We start from the raw sequence: 10,521 nt of genomic DNA on the forward strand, positions 1-10,521 counted from the left end.
CTTAAGTACAGTGCTCTGCACACAGTAAGCGCTCAATAAATACGATTGAATGTTATTATTCTATTTATTTGATTTTGTTAATATGTTCTGTTTTGTTGTCTGTCTCCCCCTTCTAGACTGTGAGCCCGCTGTTGGGTAGGGACCGTCTCTATACGTTGCCAACTTGGACTTCCCAAGCGCTTAGTACAGTGCTCTGCACACAGCGCTCAATAAATACGATTGAATGTTATTACTCTATTTATTTGATTTTGTTAATATGTTCTGTTTTGTTGTCTGTCTCCCCCTTCTAGACTGTGAGCCCGCTGTTGGGTAGGGACCGTCTCTATGTGTTGCCAGCTTGTACTTCCCAAACGCTTAGTACAGTGCTCTGCACACAGTAAGCGCTCAATAAATACGATTGAGTGTTATTACTCTATTTTACTTGTACATATTTATTCTATTTATTTTATTTTGTTATTATGTTTTGTTTTGTTCTCTGTCTCTCCCTTCTAGACTGTGAGCCCACTGTTGGGTAGGGACCGTCTCTATATGTTGCCAACTTGGACTTCCCAAGCGCTTAGTACAGTGCTGTGCACACAGTAAGCGCTCAATAAATACGATTGAATGAATGAATCCCACCAGTATCAAGCCCGATTAGCCAGTATCTACCCCAGTGCTTAGTTCAGTGACTGGCACGAGGTAAAGCGCTTTACAAATACCATTACAAATCCTCAACCTTGGACCCTGGCCCAAGCAGCGTGGCTTAGTGGAAAAAGCCTGGGTTTGGGAGTCAGCGGATGTGGGTTCTAATCCCGGCTCCACCCCTTGTGTGCAAGCCACTTCACTTCTCTATGCCTCATTTACCTCATCTGAAAAATGGGGATTAAGACTATGAGTCCCACATGGGACAACCTGATTACCTTGTACCTACCCCAGCATTTAGAACAGTGCTTGGCACATAATAATAATAATAATAATGACATTTATTAAGCGCTTACTATGTGCAAAGCACTGGGGAGGTTACAAGGTGATCAGCTTGTCCCAGGGGGCCTCACAGTTTTAATCCCCATTTTAGATGAGGTGACTGAGGCCCAGAGAAGTGAAGTGACTTGCCCAAAGTCACACAGCTGACAATTGGCAGAGCTGGGATTCGAACCCATGACCTCTGACTCCAAAGCCCACAAAGCCCATGCTCTTTCCACTGAGCCACGCTGAAGCTCTTACCAAATACTGTCATTTTTATGATTATTCCCTGCTCTGGATGGGCTCCTTAGGTCAGGCTGCTTCCCATAATAATAATAATAATAATAATAATAACGGCATTTATTAAGTGCTTACTATGTGCAAAGCACTGTTCTAAGCGCTGAGGAGGTTACAAGCCAAGCCTATCCAGTTTTCTGATTGGCCATGACTGTGAGCCCGGACGCCCCAGTCCAGACTTCACTAAGCCCGAGCGATCCCACAGAGAATCTGCTTCCCGAGGCTTCCCCATCCTATCCGGTCCCGCCCAGATAATAATAACGATGATGGTCTTTGTTAAGCGCTTACTATGTGCCAGGCACTGTACTAAACGCTGGGGTGGATACAAGCAATCCGAGCTGGACACAGTCACTGTCCCACGTGAGGATCACACCCCCAATCCCCTATCCACAGATGAGGTAACTGAGGCCCAGACAAGTGACCCACCCAAGATCACACAGCCGGCAAAAGTGGCAGAGCGGAATTAGAACCCATGACCTTCTGACTCGTCTTGCTGGCTGGGGGTTGCGTCCGGATGGGGGCTACTTTCCTCATCCCCTTCCTCTCAGAGCCCCTGGCCCCTCTTCCTCTCTCTTCAGCTCTCATTCATTCCCAAACTGAGCCCCTTCCTTCCTCTCCCCCTCATCCCCCTCTCCATCCCTCTCCTTCCCTTCCCCACAGCTGCTGTATATATCTTTGTACATATTTATTACTCTATTTATTTATTTATTTTACTTGTACATATCTATTGTATTTATTTTATTTTGTTAGTATGTTTGGTTTTGTTCTCTGTCTCCCCCTTCTAGACTGTGAGCCCACTGTTGGGTAGGGACTGTCTCTGTATGTTGCCAACTTGTACTTCCCAAGCGCTTAGTACAGTGCTCTGCACACAGTAAGCGCTCAATAAATACGATTGATTGATTCATTCATTCATTCATATTTATTGAGCGCTTACTGAGTGCAGAGCGCTGTGCTAAGTGCTTTGGAAGTATAATACGGCAATAGAGAGAGACAATCCCTGACCACAACGGGCCCGTTGTTGGGTAGGGATTGTCTCTATCTGTTGCCGAATTGTACTTTCCAAGCGCTTAGTACAGTGCTCTACACACAGGAAGCGCTCAATAAATATGATTGTATGAATGCATGGAGTGGGGGACTTCTTGCCCTAGTCAGCTGACCCCACACAGACCCTGCACAATCCCCAGGCCCCACCACAGCCAGAACGCCTGGTGAGGTAATAATAATAATAATAATAATAATAATAATAATAATAATAATAATAATGGCATTTGTTAAGCACTTACATGTGCAAAGCACTGTTCTAAGCGCTGGGGGGATACAATAATAATAATAATAATAATAATGGTATTTGTTAAGCGCTTACTATGTGCAAAGCACTGTTCTAAGCGCTGGGGATGTTACAAGGTGATCAGGTTGTCGGGGGGGGGGGGCTCACAGTTTTAATCCCCATATTACAGATGAGGTCACTGAGGCACAGAGAAGCCAAGTGACTTGCCCAAAGTCACACAGCTGACAGTTGGCGGAGCTGGGATACAAAGTGAGCAGGTTGCCCCACGTGGGGCTCACAGCCTTAATCCCCATTTTCCAGATGAGGTAACCGAGGCCCAGAGAAATGAAGTGATTTGCCCAAAGCCACACAGCTGACAAGTGGTGGAGCCGGGATTAGAACCCATGACCTCTGGCTCCTAAAGCCTGTGCCCTTTCCACTGAGCCACACTCCTTCTCTAGCACTGGGTCTCCCCCTGCCCACAGCCCAGGCCTCCGCCCCCTCCCCAAAGGACCCCCGAGTCACTGACCTGATGTGCTGAGCGCTGGGCCGAGATCATTCATTCATTCATTCAATCGTATTTATTGAGCGCTTACTGTGTACAGAGCACTGGACTAAGCGCTTGGGAAGTCCAAGTCGGCAACATCTAGAGATGGTCCCTACCCAAACGCGGGCTCACAGTCTAGAAGGGGGAGACAGGCAACAAAACAAAACATATTAACAAAAGAAAATAAATAGAACAAATATGTACAAGTAAAATAGAGTAATAACATTCAATTGTATTGATTGAGCGCTTACTGGGTGCAGAGCACTGTACTAAGCGCTTGGGAAGTCCAAGTTGGCAACATCTAGAGACGGTCCCTACCCAACAGCGGGCTCACAGTCTAGAAGGGGGAGACAGACAACAAAACAAAACATATTAACAAAATAAAATAAATGGAAGAAATATGTACAAGTAAAATAGAATAATAGCATTCAATTGTATTTATTGAGCACTTACTGTGTGCAGAGCACTGTACTAAGCGCTTGGGAAGTTCAAGTTGGCAACATGTAGAGACGGCCCCTACCCAACAGCGGGCTCACAGTCTAGAAGGGGGACAGACAACAAAACAAAACATATTAACAAAATAAAATAAATAGAATAAATATGTACAAGTAAAATAGAATAATAACATTCAATTGTATTTATTGAGCACTTACTGTGTGCAGAGCACTGTACTAAGCGCTTGGGAAGTCCAAGTTGGCAACATCTAGAGATGGTCCCTACCCAACAGCGGGCTCACAGTCTAGAAGAGGGAGACAGACAACAAAACAAAACATATTAACAAAAGAAAATAAATAGAACAAATAGGTACAAGTAAAATAAATAGAGTAATAACATTCAATTGCATTCATTGAGCACTTACTCTGTGCAGAGCACTGTACTATTAAGACTGTGAGCCCCCCGTGGGACAACCTGTTCACCATGTAACCTCCCCAGCGCTTAGGACAGTGCTTTGCACATAGTAAGCACTTAATAAATGCTATTATTATTATTATTATTACTAAGCGCTTGGGAAGTCCAAGTTGGCAACATATAGAGACGGTCCCTACCCAACAGTGGGCTCACAGTCTAGAAGGGGGAGACAGACAACAAAACACATTAACAAAATAAAATAAATGGAACAAATATGTACAAGTAAAATAGAATAATAACATTTGTATTTATTGAGCACTTACTGTGTGCAGAGCACTGGACTAAGCGCTTGGGAAGTCCAAGTTGGGAACATCTAGAGACGGTCCCTACCTAACAGCGGGCTCACAGTCTAGAAGGGGGAGACAGACAACAAAACACATTAACAAAATAAAATAAATGGAACAAATATGTACAAGTAAAATAGAATAATAACATTTGATCGTATTTATTGAGCACTTACTGTGTGCAGAGCACTGGACTAAGCGCTTGGGAAGTCCAAGTTGGCAACATCTAGAGACGGTCCCTGGTCCCTACCTAACAGCGGGCTCACAGTCTAGAAGGGGGAGACAGACAACAAAACACATTAACAAAATAAAATAAATGGAACAAATATGTACAAGTAAAATAGAATAATAACATTTGATCGTATTTATTGAGCACTTACTGTGTGCAGAGCACTGGACTAAGCGCTTGGGAAGTCCAAGTTGGCAACATCTAGAGACGGTCCCTGGTCCCTACCTAACAGCGGGCTCACAGTCTAGAAGGGGGAGACAGACAACAAAACACATTAACAAAATAAAATAAATGGAACAAATATGTACAAGTAAAACAGAGTAATAACATTCAATTGTATTTATTGAGCACTTACTGTGTGCAGAGCACCGGACTAAGCGCTTGGGAAGTCCAAGTTGGCAACATCTAGAGACGGTCCCTACCCAACAGCGGGCTCACATCCTCCCGGGTGGGCCCGTCTGTCTGCTCCCTTACCAACTGAGCCTGGGGCCGGCTCCGGTTGAACTGGGGGGGGTCCCGGCCAGCCCCCCGGACTCTGAGCGGGGCCTCTGGGTCCCGGGAGTCCCTCCGTACTGGGCGACGAGCTGAGCGGGATGGGGTCTACTTGGGCCCAGGGCCCGCTCCGGCTGGCTCTGGTGGGCAGGAGGGGCTTTAAGCCGGGTTGGGGGCCCGGGGCTGAGCCAGCGGGGCCTGCCTCCACTCAGCTAAGAGGCTTTTGGACTGGGGAGGGGGGCATGGAGGGAAGAGAGCAGGGACCCCAATCTGACTCTCTCTCCCTCCCTCCCTGCTGGGATAATAATAATAATAATAATGGCATTTATAATAATAATAATAATAATATTGGTATTTGTTAAGCGCTTACTATGTGCAAACCACTGTTCTAAGCGCTGGGGTAGGTACAAGGTAATCAGGTTGTCCCACGAGGGGCTCACGGTTTTGTTCTCTGTCTCATCATCATCATCATCAATCGTATTTATTGAGCGCTTCCTATGTGAAGAGCACTGTACTAAGCGCTTGGGAAGTACAAATTGGCAACATATAGAGACAGTCCCTACCCAACAGTGGGCTCACAGTCTAAAAGCTGCCAGTAAAAGTCTAGAAGCTGCCACTTATCAGCCGAATGACCTTGGACAAATCACTTTTTTTCGGTTAGGGATTTAGTTAGTATGTTTGGGTTTGTTCTCTGTCTCCCCCTTTTAGACTGTGAGCCCTCTGTTGGGTAGGGACTGTCTCTATATGTTGCCAACTTGGACTTCCCAAGCGTTTAGTGCAGTGCTCTGCACACAGTAAGCGCTCAATAAATACGATTGAATGAATGAATATGTTGCCAACTTGGACTTCCCAAGCGCTTAGTACAGTGCTCTGAAAAACAGTAAGCACTCAATAAATACGATTGATGATGATGATCCCCATTTTACAGATGAGGGAACTGAGGCCCAGAGAAGTGAAGTGACTTGCCCAACGTCACACAGCTGACAAGTGGCGGAGCCGGGATTTGAACCCACAACCTCTGACTCCAAAGCCCTGGCTCTTTCCACTGAGCCACGCCGCTTAAGCACTTACTATGTGCAAGGCACTGTTCTAAGCGCTGGGGGTGTACAAGGTGATCAGGTTGTCCCACGGTGGGCTCACAGTCTTCATCCCCATTTTCCAGATGAGGTAAGTGAAGTTACTTGCCCAGAGTCACACAGCTGACAAGTGGCAGGGGCAGGATTCGAACGCGTGGCCTCTGACTCCAAAGTCCGTGCTCTTTCCACTGAGCCAGTAAGTGGGCTGACGAGGAGAGGGAAGACAGGGCAGTGCCAATTGTACTCGGAAAGCCCAGCTGAGGCTGGCCATCTTAGCTCACTTTGAGCCCCCAGACTGGCCCCTGTTGTCAATTAATCAATCAATCGTATTTATTGAGCGCTTACTGTGTGCAGAGCACTGTACTAAGCGTTTGGGAAGTACAAGTTGGCAATCAATCAATCAATCATTTATTGAGTGTTTACTGTGTACAGAGCACTGTACTAAGCGCTTGGGAAGTACAAGTTGGCAATCAATCAATCAATCGTATTTACTGCACGCTTACTGTGTGCAGAGCACTGCACTAAGCGCTTGGGAAGTACAAGTTGTCCCCTTTAGCCACCGTTGACCCCTCTCTCTTCCCTTTCCATACATAGTCCTGTCCCTCTCTCCAAAGCCCGTCTAAAACCATCTCCTCCAGGACGCTGTCCTGATCGAGTTCTCATCTCCCACCCCATTTTACCTCACTACCACCTCTCCCGCACACAGTAAGCGCTCAATAAATATGATTGATTGATTCATTCATTCATTCAATCATATTTATTGAGCGCTCACTGTGTGCAGAGCACTGGACTAAGCACTTGGGAAGTCCAAGTTGGCAACATATAGAGACGGTCCCTACCTAACCGCGGGCTCGCAGTCTAGAAGGGGGAGACAGAAAACAAAACAAAACATATAAACCAAATAAAATAAATAGAATAAATATGTACTAGTAAAATAAATAGAGTATTAAATATGTACAAACATATATACAGGGGCTGTGGGGAGGGGAAGGCAACCCCTTCCCCCATCCCTCAAACTTGTCAATTCCATTTCCTCTCTTCTAAGTCAGTCATTCAAGTAATAGTGATAACAATAATTATGGTACTTGTTAAGCCCTTTCATGCATTCATTCAATTGTATTTATTGAGCACTTACTGTGTGCAGAGCACTGGACTAAGTGCTTGGGAAGTCCAAGTTGGCAACATCTAGAGACGGTCCCGACCCGACAGCGGGCTCACAGTCTAGAAGGGGGAGACAGACAACAAAACAAAACATATTAACCAAATAAAACAAATAGAATAAATATGTACAAATAAAATAAATAAATAGAGTAATAAATACGTACAAACATATATGCACTTAGAACAGTGCTCAGCGCTTAGAACAGTGCTTTGCACATAGTAAGCACTTAATAAATATCATTATTATTATTGTTATATATACATATATACAGGTGCTGTGGGGAGGGGAAGGAGGTAAGGTGGCGTGATGGAGAGGGGAAAGAGGGGGAGAGGCTACGTGCCAAGCATTGCTGTAAGCGCTGGGGTAGATAATAATGATAATAATAATAATAATAATAATAATAATGGCATTTATTAAATGCTTACTATGGGCAAAGCACTGTTCTAAGCACTGGGGAGGTTACAAAGTGATCAGGTTGTCCCATGGGGGGCTCACAGTCTTAATCCCCATTTTACAGATGAGGGAACTGAGGCACAGAGAAGTGAAGTGACTTGCCCAATGTCACACAGCTGACAGGTGGCAGAGCCGGGATTTGAACCCATGATCTCTGACTCCAAAGCCCTTGTTCCTTTCCATTGAGCCACGCTGCTTCTCTTAGCCATGCTGCTTCTCTCAGATACTGCTGCTTCTTAGATACAAGTTAATCAGGTTGGACCCAGTCCCTGTCCCGTATGAGACTCACACTCTTAATCCCCATTTTACAGATGAGGTAACCGGGGCCCAGAGAGGTGAAATACTTACGCAAGGTCACACAGCAAATAGGCAGCGGAGCAGGGATTAGAACTCAGGGCTAACACCCAAACGAGTACCCGTCCTCAAGTACTTAGGTTCGGAACATTGTGCTCAGCTGCTTCCCTTACCTGAAACTTATTTTAATGTCCATTTACCCCGTTAAACTGTCGGCTCCTTGGAGGCAGAGATCTTGTTAACTAACTGAATTGTACTCTCTCAAGAGCTTAGTACAGTGCTCTGCACCCAGTAAGTGCCATTAATTGATTGATTCACTGATGAGTCGCCTAGTCCTTGGGCTCCCTCAGTCCCCGGCTCCACTACCCCAGAAGTCCCGCTAATCCCTTAAACCTCTTAGTAATAATGGCATTTATTAAGCGCTTACTATGTGCAAAGCACTGTTCTAAGCGCTGGGGAGGTTACGAGGTGATCAGGTTGTCCCGCGGGGGGCTCACAGTTTAGTAGCCCCCATCCTCTGCTTTCCCTCCAAATTCCTGGCACGGGGTTTAGTACATATTTACTATTCTATTTATTTTGTCAGTGATGTGCGTTTAGCTTTACTTCTATTTATTCTGATGACTTGACACCTGACCACATGTTTTGTTTTGTTGTCTGTCTCCCCCCTTCTAGACTGTGAGCCCGTTGTTGGGTAGGGACCGTCTCTATATGTTACCAACTTGTACTTCCCAAGCGCTTAGTACAGTGCTCTGCACACAGTAAGCGCTCAATAAATACGATTGACGATGATGATGATTGCTGGGTAGGGACCGCCTCTATATGTTGTCGACTTGTACTTCCCATTCATTCAATCGTATTTATTGAGTGCTTACTGTGTGCAGAGCACTGTACTAAGTGCTTGAGAAGTACAAGTCGGCAACATATACAGTCCCATCAGGTTGGACACAGTCCCACGTGGGGCTCACATTCTTAATCCCCAATTTTACAGGCGAGGTAAATGAGGCCCAGAGAAGTGAAGCGACTCACCCAAGGTCACACAGCAGACGTGTGGGAGAGTCAGGATTAGAACCCGGGTCCTTCTGACTCCGAGTCGTGTTTATTGAGCGCTCAATAAATACGACTGAATGAATGAATGGTTTGAGGGGAGGCCAGCTGTAGTGAGGCCGATGGGTTTCGGGGCGGGGGGCGGCTGCCCAGCAGGGATGGAGTCTGGAGCCCAGGCAGCTGAGCCCTGGATCTCGGAGCTGGGTGTGAATCCTGCATGTAGTAGGAGAAAGCCCCTTCCCGGATGGAGCATCTGTGGCCTGGGGGCCCACAGTCCACACCTATAATAATAATAATGGCATTTATTAAGTGCTTACTATGTGCAAAGCACTGTTCTAAGCGCTGGGGAGGTTACAAGGTGATGCGGTTGTCCCACGGGGGGCTCACAGTCTTAATCCCCATTTTCCAGATGAGGGAACTGAGGCCCAGAGAAGTGAAGTGACTTGCCCAAAGTCACACAGCTGACAAGTGGCGGAGCAGGTATTAGAACCCATGACCTGTGGCTCCCAAGCCCGGGCTCTTTCCACTGAGCCACGCTGCTTCTCTAATGATGATGGTATTTGTTAAGCGCTTACTATGTGCGGAGCACTGTTCTGGAGACATCTGTAGTTGGGGACACATGTGGCCAGGGACACATGTGGCTGGACATACGTATGGCCAAAACAAGCTATGGCTGAAGACACCTGTGTTCAGGGACAGCTGTGGCCAGAGACAGCTGAAGCTGGGGCCACCTGGAGCCAGAGACAGCTGTGATAATAATAACAATAATGATGATAATAATAATGGCACTTATTAAGCGCTTACTATGTGCAAAGCACTGTTCTAAGCACTGGGGGATACAAGGTAATCAGGTTGTCCCATGGGGGGCTCACGGACTTCAGCCCCATTTTACAGATGAAGGAACTGAGGCCTGAAGAAGTGAAGTGACTTGGCCAAAGTCACACAGCTGACAAGTAGCGGAGTCGGGATTTGAACCCATGACCTCTGACTCCAAAGCCCGGGCTCTTTCCACTGAGCCACGCTGCTTCTCTACTTCTCTACTACTGTGGTCAAGAACACCTGTGGCTGGAGGTGTCCATACTTCATGCTGCTGCCCGGATTATCTTTGTCCAGAAACGCTCTGGGCATATTACTCCCCTCCTCAAAAACCTCCAATGGCTACCGATCAATCTGCGCATCAGGCAGAAACTCCTCACCCTGGGCTTCAAGGCTGTCCATCCATCCCCTCGCCCCCTCCTACTTCACCTCCCTTCTCTCCTTCTCCAGCCCAGCCCGCACCCTCCGCTCCTCCACCGCTAATCTCCTCACCGTACCTTGTTCTCGCCTGTCCCGCCATCGACCCCCGGCCCACAGGGGTCCTCCCCCTGGCCTGGAATGCCCTCCCTCCGCCCATCCGCCAAGCTAGCTCTCTTCCTCCCTTCAAGGCCCTGCTGAGGGCTCACCTCCTCCAGGAGGCCTTCCCAGACTGAGCCCCTTCTTTCTTCTCCCCCTCGTCCCCCTCTCCATCCCCCCGTCTTACCTCCTT

Source organism: Tachyglossus aculeatus, chromosome 14 (assembly GCF_015852505.1).
Source record: "Tachyglossus aculeatus isolate mTacAcu1 chromosome 14, mTacAcu1.pri, whole genome shotgun sequence".
Lineage (NCBI taxonomy): Eukaryota > Metazoa > Chordata > Mammalia > Monotremata > Tachyglossidae > Tachyglossus > Tachyglossus aculeatus.